The sequence below is a fragment of the Triturus cristatus genome, chromosome 5_2 (genome assembly GCF_964204655.1).
Source record: "Triturus cristatus chromosome 5_2, aTriCri1.1, whole genome shotgun sequence".
NCBI classification, from domain to species: Eukaryota; Metazoa; Chordata; class Amphibia; order Caudata; family Salamandridae; genus Triturus; species Triturus cristatus.
Window position 1 is genome coordinate 266,418,178 of NC_140588.1, and position 17,135 is coordinate 266,435,312.

General features: G+C 43.0%; 1 protein-coding gene across 1 annotated transcript in view; it reads right to left on the reverse strand.

Annotated features, from left to right (window-relative positions):
* LOC146822854 (uncharacterized) overlaps positions 1-17,135 on the reverse strand; it is a 180,785-nt gene that overhangs the window by 147,638 nt on the left and 16,012 nt on the right. The gene's annotated exons all lie outside the window — the stretch shown is intronic.

Here is a 17,135-nt window from a genome sequence, read left to right on the forward strand (position 1 = left end):
CTCAAAGGAGTGAAAAATGAATTTGGGAGTTTTTCACTACCAGGACATGTTAAACGTAAAAGTACATGTCCAACTATTTTATTACAATGCACACTGCCATATGAGCTATGTAGGGCCGGGTTACTTACATTAGTCAAGTTAAAAATCCATCTACTGGCCTGTTAGAAGATGACAGGCAGGCAATTTTTGAGGTGTTTCTTTCACATTTTAATCAAATATACACAGAAACACAGGCGGTAGATGAGGCAGAATTGACAGCTTATTTTGAATCTCTGGAGCTACCACAGGTATCACAGCAGCTTATTGAAACACTTAGTGGCCCAACAGGAATCTTAGAAATTATATCAGTATTAAAAAGTATGCCCAATGCTAAGGCTAGTGAAGTGGATGGTATCCCCGCAGAAGTATATAAGGTATTCCAAGAAGAACTACTTCCCTTTCTAGCAAAACTGCTCAATCAAGTAAATGATGGGATAAACATCCCCAAAAGTTTTGAAGAATCAGTGATGCTAATTCCTATCGCCCTATCAGATTGTTAAATACAGACTATAAACTGTTTATGGAAATCTGGGCAAGAAGGATTACCCCATGTGCACAACAGGTGGTTCATACTGACCAAAATGGCTTTATTCCAGAACGGCTACTAGCTTCTAACACGTATTTCTTAATACAAGCCATTGATTATTGTTCCACTAACGAGATCAAAGCGGTGATTATGATGATGGATGCCGAGAAGGCTTTTGATTTAGTAGATTGAAGTGCTTTATTTTTTATTCTGAATACGTTTGGTTTTCTGTCACAGCTGATACAAATGCTAAAAGAATTAAAAAGTCATGCGGAAGCCAAAATTATCAATAATGGATCAGAAGCCGGTAAGGTAAATATTAGGCATGGGACGCGACAAGGTTGTCCGTTATCCTCTCTTCTGTTTTCTCTGTTTATTGAACCCCTAGCTGTTAAAATTCGGAATAGTTTAATGATTTTGCCCCCCATCGAGGGGATGGCAAAAATTAAGTTATACGTGGATGATATTATTTTATATCTCCTGGCAAGGCAGTCTAATGAACAGAAGGCACTTGACGAAATCCAGAAATTTACGCAGGTTGGCGGATATAAAGTGAATCAAATGAAAACTGAAACTCTTACATTTAACTGATATTCCGGCTTCCATTCAGTTATGTTTATCGCATCCAGTTAGATATTTGGGTATTCATGTCACAAACGATTTTGGGCAATTGTTTTCATTGAATTATAATGGCACGCAACGTGAGAAAATTACTAGATAAGTGGTCTCTGCTTCACTTATCATTAATAGGACGGATTTCTATGGTTAAAATATCGGTGTTCCCTTTGTTCTTGTTTCTTTTTAGTAATCTTCCATTGAAAATTCTGAGTTCCTATTTTAAAGAGCTGGACCAAATGATTCGGAAGTTTGTGTGGGATAATAAACATCCCTGGGTCAAGTTAGCTACATTACAATTAGATGTAGCATGGGGAGGATTAGCACTTCCACATTTTTTAACTTACAATCAGCCTTCCTTGACTAATTTACTTTCACAATTAGGAGAGGAAAACACAGTTGTAGACAACTTTTTTAAATACATATGCTGAAGGAAAGTGCTATAAAACTTCCCACTTTTCTGCGACTAGTGAAACTTCCTAAAAAGACCAGATACAAGGTGATACTGGCATTAGCGGAAGGAACTCAGCTTTTTTTTTAAATCACAAGATATTCCAGCATTTCATGCCTATACCCCTATTCAAGACAGCAGGAGGTCTCACATTACCTAGAGGGCTTTACCAGGTATGGCAAGAACTAGGTTTCGGTCAGCTTGGGGAGTTTTATAATCATGAGACATTAATTACTTGGGAAACGGTGCGATTGCAATCTTGCACATTGACTACCGCCTTCTCTTTGAGTTTTCTTCAGCGCATCAATTTTCTCAAAAACAATTATACTATGATGGGTGAGGCTGCACGTCAAATCACTAGGCAGATGGCAAAATAAATATTGGGGGTTGCCTTGTGGTATCGGCTATTACACCAGAAGGCTCATACCAAAGAGAATTTGATGAAAGAGCTCCAGAAAATTAATGTGGAGACGGGTTGCAAGTTTAATGCAAAAGAATGGCAGCAGCTCAGTGAGTTATCGAATAAAGCACTCAGAGGCGCTAATTTTAAGAAAATGAACTTCTTATCTAGATGGATAGCATACTATACCCCCTGAGATTGCATAAGATGTTTTCAACTAATCTGAACCAATGTTTTAGATGCAATAAACAGGGTGATAGAGGATGGGTGCAAATATTTTACGAATGTAACAATTTACAGCAATTTTGGAAAGACGTTTTTACCAAGATTTCTCTATTTCTGTCTTTGACAATTGTTCCATCTTCTATGTTGATTCTATTTGGTTCATCGGGGGAGGTGCAATGGTTAACAAACTATCAGCAGTATTTTATATTAATTTCCATAGCGGTCGCTAGGTCAATTGTACTGCAAAATTGGAAAACCGATAAGCAACCTAGGATTGGTCACTAGGTTAAAAAAATGTGCAGGACTTTCAGATTTGAGGAGGCCTATACAAAACGTTTAGGAGCTACTGTAAGATTCAGAGCTATCTGGCAGAATTTCTGTAGTTATTGCGTAGCGGAGGACAGGAGGTTATAAGAGTCGGGCATTCTAAGGAGCCAATCGCTGCATTTTATTTAATAGCTGCTGTTAGCCGTATATACACTTTGAATAACTCTTGATATCGGTTTGCAAAATCTGATGTAGGTATTGTTCAGATATTAGTTAATTCCAACACTTTATTTAAAAATAGCCACAGCTACTAGCACAATGCACCTTGAATAGTCTGTGATTTTTATGCAAGGATACCCGTACAATGCACTTTGAACAGGTTGTGATTTATATGGCAGGTTGTTGTAGCCATCCTATAGCTGTTAGTTTATCTTAGTATTCAATTAAAATTTTTACTGCTAGCCTTATATGCACTTTAATTAGTTTTTGTGCAAGCTTGATGTAGCTATTGTAGAGATTAGTTGTTGATTATACAGTAACAATCAGTAGGGGACATATGTATTCGTGTTTCCGGAGAATTACTAGGAGTAAGTTCGACCACCGACCATAGTTTAATACAGGCTACTGAGAAATATATTATATATTCTCCTCACTATTTTTATTGAGTATTTGTAGACCCTGCTATTAACTCAGATCTATTAATGTATCTCCATGTAATATAGAGTTGCTATTTATTGGATAACTGTTATTTGCAACTCTTCTTATTTATTCTGTGATGCCATGTGTTATGTTGGCTTGTGTTTTTTTCCTGTTCTAATAAAAAAAAAAAAAGAATGGTTACTTACATGCAATAAAAGGGGAGTTTAAGGCTTGACAAGGGAGTTATATTTCCAAGTCAAATTGGCAGTTTAAAACTGCTTTCATGCTGCAATTAGAGACCTCGGTCAAGTTTTAAGGGGCTACTTAAGTGGTTGGCATAGTAAGTGCTGCCGGCCTACCAGCAGCATTTAATTTTCAGGCCCTGCAGATATGGTATACCACACTACAAGGGACTTTTAAGTACATGAATATACCAATCAGGTGTAAGCCAATATTACCATGTTTAAAGAAGAGAGCACAAGCACTTTACCACTGGTTAGCAGTGGTAAAGAGCACAGAGTTCTAATGGATAGAAAATGCAGAAAGTTTGGGAGTGACCCTTAAGAGATGTCCAAGTTTACACAACTTCTCTCAGAGTTCAGAAGATCTCACACAGAAATATTTGTATCAATAATTCTGGTACTCCCTTAGATCCATGCCCCTTGAGAACAGTTAAAGCACTAAGTGAAACTGTGGTTTATTGTAACATGCTTATTGTAGTTACAGTAAGGGCGTAATGTTCAACCAGAATTGTTAATTTAGTATATGAGGTAGGTGACAAAGCGGCAAAGCTATTGGCACAGCTGGAAAAAAGAGACAGAGAAAGAAACTGTGAATGGGAGATTACAAAATGAAAAGGGTGAACCTTGTGCAACAGGAGAAAGCATAGCAGAACCCTTCACGGTTTACTACGAACAGATATATCAATCTGTCACAAACCGCACAAGGAAGGACTGTGCTGAGCTACTGAGGGAGGTACGAGTCCCCACAATTGCACAAGAAGATATGGAAAAACTAGATAAGGATATTACAGAAGAGGAAATCTGTGGGGCGCTCCAATCGGGAAAGGCAGCTGGGCTGAATGGTATACCGGTAGAGCTATACAAAGGAGTGACGGCCCTAGTTGCCCCTCACATAGGCCAATATCCCTGCTCAATGCTGAAGCAGAGATCCTGGCGATGATTATAGCCACCAGGCTGGCTAGGGTAATATTAGGCCTTATACACACTGACCTGTCAGGCTTTATGCCTAAGCGAAGCACCAGAAAATGTCATATGGGGTAATGCATGCAGCTAATACCGAACCAGATGAGAGTGCCGTACTAATGTCGGTAGATGCCCAGATGGCATTCGATAGCAGAGTGGGATTATTTGTTTGCAGTATTGGAGGCCTAGGATTTGGACCCAAGATACAGGCCTGGATCAAGCTACTATACACTGATTCAAGGGCAAGAATACAAGTAAATGGAACGGTATCAAGACAAGTGAAGCTTGGGAGGGGTACAAGGCAAGGATGTGCGCTCTCTCAGATGTTGTTTGCAATTGCAATAGAGCCACTGGCGGCATGGGTTAGATGAGACCGGCTAATAAGAGGCATTCAGATAGGAGATGAGTGGGAGGAGAGGATTTCGCGATACGCTGACAACATACTCATATATGCCACAAGGCCTTACTCAACGGTGCACAAAATACTGCACATATTTCAATTGTTTGGGGGCTACCCAGGCTACCGAATAAACTGGAGTAAGTCCCTAATATTTGTACTGGCAGGAGGGATGCCAGTCTTATCAACTGCAAGCAGTACACTTCCAATTATGACCAAATTTAAATATTTGGGAGTAATGATTTCAAATACAGAAAATGAGTTCAGAGATGATAATCTGACTCCCCAACTGCATACGCTGCGAAGGGGTGTGGTACATTGGAGGAAACTGCCACTTTCATTGATGGGCCGGGCGACTATTTTTAAGATGATGGATTTGCACGGCCTACTATATGTTCTATCAAATACTCCGTACAGAATACCAATGAAGTACTTTCAAACAATAGATGCGGAGCTGCGACAATTACTATGGGATGGGGGAACACCAGAATAACATTAATCAAACTACAAAGAGACCGATACGATGGGGGGTAGCAGACCCAGACTTACGGAAATACTACTGGGCGGCACAGCTAGTTACGATAAATGACTGGGTCATTGCAGGCAGAGAGGAGCTGGCCTATCGAGAAGATTACTAGGCAATGGGATAGAAGGGTTACTTAGAGGCTATATCCAGTAAGGGCCCATGGGAAGACTACCGACCCACACGCAAACAACAGTCAAGATATAGAGAGAGGCGATAACATTTCTAGGGTGGGAGGGCAGACTGACGAAGTGAACACCCTTGTGGGCTGGGACCTAATAAAGGAATTGCGAGCGTTATAAGGTTTCCGTGCATGGGAAATCCTGGTATAGAATCTCTGGGAGACGCGTGAAAAGGCCAGGAAGTGGTGGACTTCCAGAGTCTGCAGGAGGAATACCAACTGTTGGACACAGAAGAATTTAGATATATCCAGTCGAAGCATGCCCTAACAGTACATATGAAAAAGGGTGAAAGAATACCTGAACACTCACCGCTGGAGGATAGACTGATAGCAGATCCAATAGTGGAAAGGCAACCTCCCTAATATTTAGGAAAATAATGAGCAACACCCCGGATCTGTTGGTAAACTTCAGGGAACAATGGGATGGGGACGTGGGATCTGTAGAGGAGGATGACAGGCTGGAGGCCATACAGAACCCTACGGAAGTATCCATTAGGGGCCACTTTAGATTAATACAACTTAAAATAGTGCATAGAGTATACACAACCAGACTAAGACTTTGCCGGATGGGCAAAAGTGACACATCTAAGTGCCTGAGAGGCTGTGATGGGGAAGGCACTTTTCTCCATATGTTATGGAGCTGTCCAGCACTGCAGTGATTTTGGAAGGGGATGACAAAAGTGATGTCCATGGTGGTGAAACAGGTGGTCCAGATGGTGCATATTGACAGTAACAGCTGGAGTAGAATGGTCACGATACACAAAAATATGGTTGATGTTAGCCGATATGGTGGCAAAGAGAAACATAGCAAGGCTATGGGGGACATCGTGGATGCCAACAGTAAGGGAATGGGAGCAGGACCTGGATTGGTGCTGTGTTGCAGAAAAAGTAATCTACCAGAGGCGGGGTTGCCCTGGTGAATGGGATAAAGCGTGGGGAAATTGGGCGAAATACAGTGAGCTGTCAATATAAGGAGGGAATCTAGTGCATGGAGGGCGAAGGTGAAATTGAGCCCTGGTAAATGGGATAAAGTGTGGGGAAATTGGGCGAAATACAGAGCTGTCAATATAAGGAGGGAATGTAGTGCATGGAGGGCGAAGGTGAAATTGATCCTTGTGGTCGGAATGCTAATTGGAATTTACGGGGAAATGTGCAACCATCATAGGGATTAGATAAACTGCAAGGGGAATCCAGTGGGAGGAGGGATCATTCTGACATGTATTGTAATGTTATGCTGTGCATTGTTCATTTAAGAAATTAAAAGATTTTTTTTTCAAAAAAGTTGTTAATTTAAATAAAAGTATATACATAGATGCACAGTACAAAATCTAACTGAAGACTATAAGTCACAAAAATCAACGAAAACAAGAAAATAACAGAATAAGAGGCAGAACAGACATGTTTGTTCTGCTTTGAGAAGGTCGTTCTCTGTCTCTGTGCTGAGGACGTTATGGTACCCAAAATGCAGATTAGCCCAAGCTGGCTTCTCGATGCTCTCCTGTGGCATTAGGGAAGGATGTTTTAAGATGTTCTTGCTATATCTATGTCTCCCAGGAAATCTAAGATTTTCTCACTGTCTTGCACTTGTCTGTACCCAGTGTATATACACTTTTCTAATTATTTTGAATAAAGCAGGCAAATGATGCCACTGCAAGAATGAAGATACTAACCATGCTGTACATTCACTTCATTCTATTAGGCACTCTAAATCTTATGAGCACATGTAGAAATGATTGTTACACTATCATAATTTAAGAAGCAAGTGTTATATGATATACATGTGCAAAAAATACTAAACGCAATATGCATTTATAAACAGGAAATGTGCTTTCAACAAAATGAATACATGAGATTTATGAAATTCAATTCGGGCAATATAAGCACAAAGTGTGATTATTAGATTGCATACACTAAGATCACACAAGACATAGGCAAAGTTACAAGGTCAAGAAAATGCTCAGGCCAAACACGTAATTGATCTTGATATGATAAGTCAGGGGGCCTCAAATGAGGCTCAAGAACATTTGTTCCAGCACCCAGGCCACGCAGGATGGAGATGCCCCAGTACAAACAACACACCAGGCAGAAGCTAGTGGGTACTGAGAAAGGGCAAAATTGAGAGGGTCCATAAAAGAGAACTAAAGCACAGCACAAGGAAACATTAGCACAACAGAGAGTGTGCTCACCAAATAAGTCACACAGATCACCTTTACTTGTTGAATGGGGGTTCTTTGACAAACCTCCTCCAGTCTCTATTGATAAATGTAGAGATTTTCAAGGTGCTTTGTATCCTCGTCTCCGGCCTGCTTACAGGCAGCGTTGGCAGCAGTTTAAGCAGCATGGGTTCATCAGGCCATCAGAATTGCTCCTAACCTTGAGTAAACGAGCAACACTCAAATCCATATTCAAGAAGAACTGCAACACAGCCCACTGAGATGTGCATCGATGGAGGTCTTCAATAAGCTGGGGTACAGTTACAGCTTATAGTCCAAGCCCTTGACAGTTTAGCAACAGCCCACTGCCAATCAGTGCCTGTGCAATCTGACCACACTGGAGCAGAACTTCCCTTTTTAATGTGGGTTTCAGAGAAGGGCAGGACTTGCCATCCTCCCAGATTACACTGTAAGGACTGGTGCCTTCATAATACCAGACAGAAACAATCTCCAGGGCCTTGCATTTGTCAAGTGGTAAACAGAGATGTTTTAAAGCATGGGCAAAGTGGACTCTGACCCAGGGTCCCAGCCTTTCAAGGGGGGCCCCTGATAAAGCCAGCACTTTTCTGCAGAGAGTATTGCCTTAATGACTTCAAATAATTCTTAAACAGATTGTTTTAAATAATATTTTCCTTTAATTTATTTTTTATGTTAGTGATGTGTGGGGATCTATTACAGATATTTTTTCAGACAAATTATGTGTTTATGTTTTTCAGCACCATGCAATATCCATAATTGTTTATATTTTAGATCAAAACAGGACCTCACAGATGAGAAATGGGAGGTGGTCACATAAATTATTTGCAATAATGTTAGTGAGTTCCTGCTGTATAGCAATACTGGAAACACACATCCCTATCCCTGATTATTACATTAAAACACATTTAGAATTTGGACCAGTGTGCCTGTGCACTGTCAGTGACCAGGCCAAAGAAATCATGAAAGAGTTGAAATTGGATCATAAATTTAAAGCTGTCTAGAACAGCCTCCCCCCCAAAAGAAATATGTCTGGCCCAGGGACCCCAAACTCCTGAAGGTGTCCCTGGTGGCAAACCTTATTTATTACACTGGGACACAATTTAGAAGTTAAGGAAACCATTCTAAAGGAAGCTGTGAGAGGAAGAAGTGGAGGTGCAGCAGTTTTTTTTGTTTCTCAGCAGCCATTTCCCACCATGTTACCAATGTTTTTACTAAAATGATGGTTGTAGGCATCTATCAGTGTCTCTAGCCATTTATGCACCATTGTTTTTTTTTATTTTTTATATAACAATTTTTATTAAAGTAAAACCACAGTCATCATTGCGATATCACAGTACATATCAAATATGGTGAATTACAATACTTCAATAATCATGTATTACAGAAATTAGGCGGTTAGGAGATTATCGTTCTGTTCTTCTTCGCATCGCCATGTCTTCAGTTGGTGACATGAAAATCTCCCCTCTAAAGGCGTTCCATCCCCCCATTTCCTGTCCCATTTCTTGGGGCAACCTCATAATTTATAAACCTTCTTCTCTGCTATCATGCATCTATCCATTTCCGCCACCCATCCAATCGTGGAAGGCCGTTTATTAGATCCCCATAGCATTGCTATATCCCTTTTTACTAACAGGTATCACAATGCCACCCATTCTTGCTCAATTTCCGTCAAGTCGGTGGCTTCCCATATATTCAATATTCCCAACCTTGGTGACAATTGGAGCTCTTTGCCCAGTGTGTCCTTCATTTTTTTGGTTGCGTTATTCCATAGGGATCGTACCTCAGCACAGACCCATAAGATATGATTGAAGGTACTATCTTTACCACATCGTCTGAGGCATAATGCGTCCACCCGGCTGCCTATCTTGGCCAGGAGTACACCAGAGAAATAGGTTCTGTGTAGGATTTTCAGTTGGATAAGGCGAAATCGATGATTTATCGCCATTTCCCTAGGGGACATTAATGCAGTCTGCCAGTCGTCGTCATCTATTGGCCCTATGTCTGTCTGCCATTGATCCCGAAGATCCTGAAAGGAGTCAGGTAGGTTGTTACAAAGCTTCCGATATGTGCAGGAGACAGCCTTTGTCGGGAGTGGTTCTGAAAGTAAGCGGTCCTCCAGAGGGGAAGAGTCTGGTAAGGAGGATAGGTCTGGAATATTGGTGAGAAGTGCATGTCAGATCTGTAAATATCGAAAAACTTCACCCGGTGCAAGGGCGTGTTTGGTGTGCTGCACCTTGAAGGTGAGAAGTTTGCCCCTGTGTATTAGGTCCCCTATATTAGTAATACCAATAGTGTCCCAAGGGCCGGATTCGATGGGGAGCCATGGATCCATTGGTTAGTAGCTACTAGTTGTGTGGCCCAATAATATAAGCGCAAATCCGGAAGGGCAATTCCTCCATCGTAACATCCCTTTGTCAGTTTCCGGAGAGCAATGCGAGGCGTCCCTCCATCCCACAATAAATTGCGGAGCTCTCCTTCGATGATAGTAAAGTAGGTGTTGGCAATTGGGGATGGACAGTTTTTGAACACGTATAAAAATCAAGGGAGTGCAAGCATTTTAAATAGGGCTGCCCTTCCCAGGAGGGACGAGGGCAGTAACCTCCAGTGTATGACGTCGTCTTGTAGCCGACGGAGGGGGCCTAGAAGATTACGGTCATAAAATGTTTTTGGGTCGGGCGTAATATAGATTCCTAATTATTTGAAACCGTCATTGGCTACTTCAATCGCATATCCACGCGGTAGTTTAGGTGGGGGGCCATACAAAACGTAGAGTACCGACTTGGACCAATTGATGGTGTATCCCACATATTTACCAAAATTGGTAATGACGTTGAGCAGGCTATTAATTGAAGCCCGTGTGGATGCCAAATAGATCAGGAAATCATCAGCATATAATGAAAGTTTATCTTCCTTATCCTCGCTCCAGCGCAGTCCACGTATCGAGTGTGCTAGTGGCTCAAGGGTCAACGCGAATAGCTGGGGGCAAAGGGGACAACCCTGTATGGTTCCTCTCTGCAAGGTAAATGTACATGATGTGTGATTGTTTACTCTAACTTGACCCAGCAGTGCGGTGTATAGCAGTGCCACCCATTGTCGAAATCGAGGACCGAAACCAAACCTCGCCAGGACCTCAAAGAGGTAGGGCCATTCTATCCAATCAAACGCCATGGCGGCATCTAATGACAATATAATCGCGTCTTCCTGTAGATATGGCTGCCTGCCAAGGGCGTTGTGAACTCGACGGATATTTAAAGCGATGTTACGGCCTGGTACGAACCCCGATTGGTCGTCAAGAGTTTGGCTAACATCTTGGCTTCGGAGCTTATTAAGGATATGGGCCTATATGAGCCACAATCGGTAGCCGGTTTGTATAACGACAATAGATGCTAGTCTTTGATCCAAGGGAAGGACACCCTGCTCCAGACTCTCTTCGTTAATATTTTTGAGGTGTGGGGCCACTTTAAGGGCCATTCCCTTGAGGAATTCGATCAGGATCCCATTGGGCCCCATTGTCTTCCCCGAGTTAATAGCAAATATGGCTTTACAGTTTTCTTCTGCTGTTATATCTGCATCTAGGGCTTCCTTATCACTATCTGAAAGGGACAGTCTTGGAGGTATATACCGCCTCCAGATGGTTTGCAAATGTTTCTGCCACCTCTTGCAGGTCAGTTATCTGCTTCCCATCCTCTAGTAGGAGTTCTGGGACCCATCTAGCCATCTGATCCAGTCACTCTAGCCATGCCACCATTTTTCCAGATCTTTCCCCAAGCTTGTATACTCAATAGCGGGTACGGAGGAGTCTTGGCTGAGTTTGTTCACGTGCCAGGGCGTTATATTCTAGTTGCTTATTCCGGAGATTGTGGGCTGTATCTTCTGTAGGGGATGTGGTATGATCTGTTTCTAGTTGTAGCAAGTCACTTTCTAATTGAGTCAGTTGTGTGTTTTGGTTCCTGATATACCTGATCTTTAATGCTAATGAATGCCCCTTAATTACTGCCTTATAAGCTTCCCAAATTGTGTTCGCCGAGTCAACAGAGCCGACGTTTTCATTAAAATAGTGGTCCATGTGTTCAGTAAGGTCTTCTTTAATATCTGAGATCGTGAGAAGCCATGGGTTAATGACTATAGGGTCTCGTGTACAGTGCCTATGAAAGGTAAGTTCAACCCTGAGGGGGGAATGGTCGATATACCTCTTGGCAGCCCCTGTGGGTGTTGAAATTGGCTTATATCTGCATGGGACGTGAGAAAATAGTCAATGCGGGACATACATTTGTGTGCATTGGAGTAGTGAGTGAAGTAGACTGCGGTGGGATTCAATGTGCGCCAGATGTCCGTGAGACCCATTGCTTGGGTGAAGTCAGCCATGTGTGTCCTGCACCGGGGAGACGATTTCTGGGGGTGTCTGTCGAGCCTCTCGTCCATTATCAAGTTGAAGTCTCTGCCTAGTATTAATGTACCCGGGGGGAGATCTATTCGAATTTTGCCTAGGTCTTGCAGTGCCATCCTACCCAGCAAGGGCGGAAGATAGACTGATATCACATTTAGTGGTTTGCCTTCCCACAACACCTCCAACACAGCAAATCTACCTTGTGGGTCAGTCCAGACTCGGGTGGGTGTAAGGGCGAGATTCTTGCGTATAAGGGTCCCCGTGCCTTTGGAGCCTGAAGTGAAACCTGCATGGACTAAAAGCTTGTACCCCCATCTGTTAAGAGCCTTACAACAATTTCCCACCAAGTGTGTTTCTTGTAATAGTTGAGTAGTGTCTTGCAGAGATCTGCAAGTACATCCCCTGGGTAGGCACTCCAATGGGTAATCAAACTAAGTTGATTCATGCAAAAGTGAATCCTTTTAAGATGCGTGTTTTTAAATGCTTTTATTCAGCAAATTAGTTCAATTCGATATTGTTTGGCATATCAAATGTTCATTTGTAATCCATACTAGCAGATCTATGAATCTTGATCTCCTATGCATTTCGGGCTGGGACGCCCTTGGTCACGGAGCACTGTTGAGGAAGGGAGGGAGGGATGAGTCAGTGAGGGTATACCGCCTGGATTTACACGTGCTTAATGTGACTAAGTGCAACAATAACTAAAACGGGTGTGTTTGCTAACGTTTTAGTGACTGAGTGAAGGTACTGGGTAGTGCAATGGAAATTACTGCGTGTGTTGGTTGAATGCGCGCTGCGCAATGACATGCTGGGTTCTGTAGCGCTGTGGGCGAAGAACACTTACTTCATAGATACCGGTGGCAAAGCGTGCCGTCCATCGCTTAGTCGAGGGGTCTGCGTGTGGTGCGGGCGGGTGCTCGTTATGTTTAAACACTCGGTGATGTGACGTGAAGAAACGTAAACATAAACAAAGGACTACTCGGAAGTATGCACGGTGGCGACCATCTTAGAATGTGGGGAGATAGAGTACAGGTGATGCAAACTGGGGAGAATGCAGAGAGACAATGTCAAAAAACAGAAGTAGTATTACATGAATAAACAGTAACATAATAAGCAATGCATCATATTAGTATTACAGGTAACAACTATACTCAATACGGTCATTAAGACCATGCGGCTTCAGAGTCTGTAACAGATAAATCCATTCAAGTTCTCTTTTTAACAAGAGTTTATGATTGTCAATCCCTTCTCGTTTGGTGAGGGTTTCAAGTACTATGAATTTTAATTGGGCGATGGAATGCCGAGCCTCAGCAAAATGCATGGCGATGTTGGATTTCTCAACTTTCAGCCTGATGTTAGATTTATGCTCGTTGAGGCGAGTTTTAATTTTCCGTTCGGTTTTACCGATGTACAGCTTTCCACAGGGACATTTCAAAGCATATATCAAATTCATCGAGTCACAGGTAGCATCAACTTGAAGTTTAATGTTGTGACCTTTCATTGGGTGCTGGATACTGTTGCCTTTGATGACACTATTGCAGTGATTGCAATTGAAGCAAGGTATGGTGCCACGGTGTTGTGTGTGGGTTTCAGTGGGTTTAGACAAAATTTCCTTGAAATTTCTGCTTCTTGTGTGTGCAAAAATTGGTGGTTTCTCAAAAATGCCCTTGAAGTCGGGTTCACTTTGTAAGATGGGCCAGTGCTTCCGTATAATCTTCTTGTATGTAGGGCTGGCTGTGGAGTATTTGGATACTATCACCATACGTTGTTCTTGCACTCTATTGCTTTTCAAAAGGCTATCTTCTCTGGTGATGAGAGCAACTCTAGATTGTGCTTCATTCAGAGTATGTTCAGGATATCCTCTAGCACGGAATCGTTCACGCATCTCATTAATGCGCATGATGTATGTCTGTTCGTCTGAAACGATGCGTTTAACACGTAACATTTGCGAATATGGCAGGTGTTGCTTCAGGGACCCTTGGTGGAAGCTGGAAAAATGTAAGGTATTGTTTCTGTCTGTGTTTTTTCTGTGTAAGTCGGTAATGAATCCCTCTGGTGTGATCTTGATATTGACGTCAAGGAAGGAGATATCTGTGTCACTTATGTGCCATGTTAGTTTTATTCTTGGATCTTTGCTGTTGATTTCTGTTAACAGATCCTGAAGAGACTCTTTGGTGTTGGACCACATGAAAAACAGGTCATCTATATATCTGACGTACATTTTGGCATGATCTTTGAACTTAGAGTTGGTATATATGTACTGTTTTTCAAAGTTCTCCATGTACACGTTTGCATACGTTGGGGCAGCACAATTTCCCATCGCCATTCCGGATAGCTGTAAAAACCATTGATTGTCTAGCTTGAAGTAACTGTGATAGAGAATAAATATCATCAGTTCCATGAGGAAGGCCTGCATGTGTGTCTTTATCTCACTGTTAAGCAAAATTTGTTCGATGGCTTCAATGCCTCCAAGGTGAGGTATAGATGTATATAGAGAACTCACGTCTGCAGTGCATAAGATCAGTGGTGGCATATTGTTGACTTGGATGGATGATAGTTTCACAAGGAAGTCTGTAGTGTCTTTGATATAACTAGCTGTGTTAACAATGAGAGGTTGGAGGTACTTGTCGAGAAATTTGCCTGTGTTCTCATGTATGGATCCAGGTCAGGTGAGTGCCTCTTAAGATATTGTAGGACAACTCCTCTTTTTATCTTACTCCCCAGGCCATTAACATTCCACGTCATTATTGATAACTTAATGTTTTTCGTTTCCGTCATGTCAGGCAGTAGTGAAGAGCAGAGGGGGAATGCAATGCGATCGTTAGTGTTGTGTCTACCATTCCCAATATTGAAGAGCAATCTAGCATAACAGTAATAATAAAGCCTATCCCATCCCACCCCCCCCGAAAGTGTGGATGATGTTCGCATTCTAGTGTATGGACACGGTGAAGTTAAGTTCGCTTGGATGCTCTGTGTAAGTACAACTATAACATATAATATCCCAACTAGCTCCCTTCCCCCAACCCTTGCCCCCCTCCCTGCCCCCGTGCCAGTGGAATTCCAACTTTCCACTCCCCAACAAGGCAGAATGCCTGTCGCCCACCCCGTCATGTGTAGGGCGCCTGGCTAACCACCTCTACCCCCGCCAATGAAACATTATATGTTCATGGTATACTTAAGTGTTCACTTCTGGTCCGATCCTTAGACAGTTTTCTTTTCCCTTTCATAAAGATGTTATTTTCTGAGGTATTTGCTCCGTAGGGGAAGCACTGCCACAGAGATATGATCGGCAAGCACCCAGGGAGACATTTTGTGTAGGCCGCAAATTTTATAATCGAGAATACATATGTGGCCTGGTGGTGTTGTTGAGAACGAATAGAATCCAGCAGTCCGACAGAGAGTTTACCCGTCTGGGTCCTCTTCTGAGCGATGTTCTTTTGATGCCAGAGGAACACGTTGGTTACTGTTGAGTCCCTTGTTGCTGTGGGGGTCCGATGGCTTTTCCACTCGACGACAGCCCTCCAGCCATTTCCAGGCTTCCTCTGGGGACAGAAAAAAACATGATTTCCCGTCGGATTCCACTCGAAGCTTGGCTGGGAACAGCATGGAATATTTAATGTCTTTGCCGTGTAGGGCTTTTTTAACCGCTGTGGAGCTGCGTCTCTGTGCCTGAACTTTAACAGTAAAGTCTGGGAAGAAGGTGATATTTGCATTGTCGATTTTTAACGGAGGTCCAGCCCGTGTTGTCTGTAGAATGATGTCCCTGTCTTGAAAGTTAAAGACTCTTGCAATTATGGGCCTGGGGTGGGGGACAGGCTTCGGACGTCCTCCAGGAACCCTGTGGGTCCGCTTAATGGAAAAGTAGCTAGAGAGGCGTTTAGGTTGGAGTCTGTTGATAACCAGGTCTTCCACAAAAAGATCAACAGTCTGCCCCTCCGATCTTTCAGGAACCCCTAGGATCCGGATGTTGTACCGCCTCGCCCTCCTTTCATAATCATCCAGGAGCTCCTCCATTCTTTTCTGCTGGGTCTGGAGCTGGGCTACTTGCTGTTGTAGAGTAGAGGCGTCGGTCATGAAGGCTTTCGTTGTAATTTCTACGTCTTTGACTCTAGAGTCCATTTTCTTTAGATCCGCCCTTAAGAGAGTTACCTCTATATTCACAGAGTTGATTCGAGTCTCCAGAGAGGTTCGAACCCCTGCTATAGCCTCCATGACGTCCTCGAGAGTGAAAGTTTTGGTTGAGGGGCGAGGCTGCGACGTTTTGGGGTCTTCTCCTGTCGTCGAGTTGGCATCTTCCCCTTGTTTGGACCAGGCAAACTTCACCAGCTGTTTCTGGGTCTGGTATTTGAGACCTTTGTTGGTGGCCATCTTTGGTATGCAGGAGGCAAAGGAGCATGAGGATACTGGGAGACACACTTGTAGTTGCCGCCGCCTACGCGGAGGAAGAGGGATATCCCCTGCCAGCCTGTCGGTGTTCCAGGTGGGTCTGATAAATTAAGAAGAAGCGTGGTCGACCTCCGGCAGGAGGATGAGTCAGTCGCACTATCGGAGCACTTTGTATGTGGTCTGTAAGCAGTGGTAGGGGGTATACTACATAGCAAGTAAGATGTTAGGCCCGGCGCAGGTCGGTCGTGTTAGAGTAGGCATCCTTATTCCCCCTGCGCTGCTCTGTGCCAAAATGAAAGGGCAGGAATGCACCGTATTTATCCAATATGGTGCATTACTGTCCTTTCTCCCTGTGCTGGCGGCATTTCGGCAGCCTAGCGCCAACATAGGCACCTTTGCACCATGGTGCAAGTATGCCTTTTTGCATGCAGGATTTTTGTGCAGGAAGGGGTATCTTACTATCTTCCTGCACATAAACAATCCTAAGAGGTGTTTTCCTCTTTCTATGTGTGCTGCAGAATGACAAGATGGAGGCCCAGATTTTGTGTCGGAGTTGCATCACTTTTTTGGCACAACCCCGATGTAAAATCTAATTTGGTGAATATTGTATTGTGCTCAAATGTACTCATGAAATACCTGCCAAACATATGTGTGAGATCTTAAGATCTGATGACACTTCTTGTGATGTCACTTCCTGTGAGT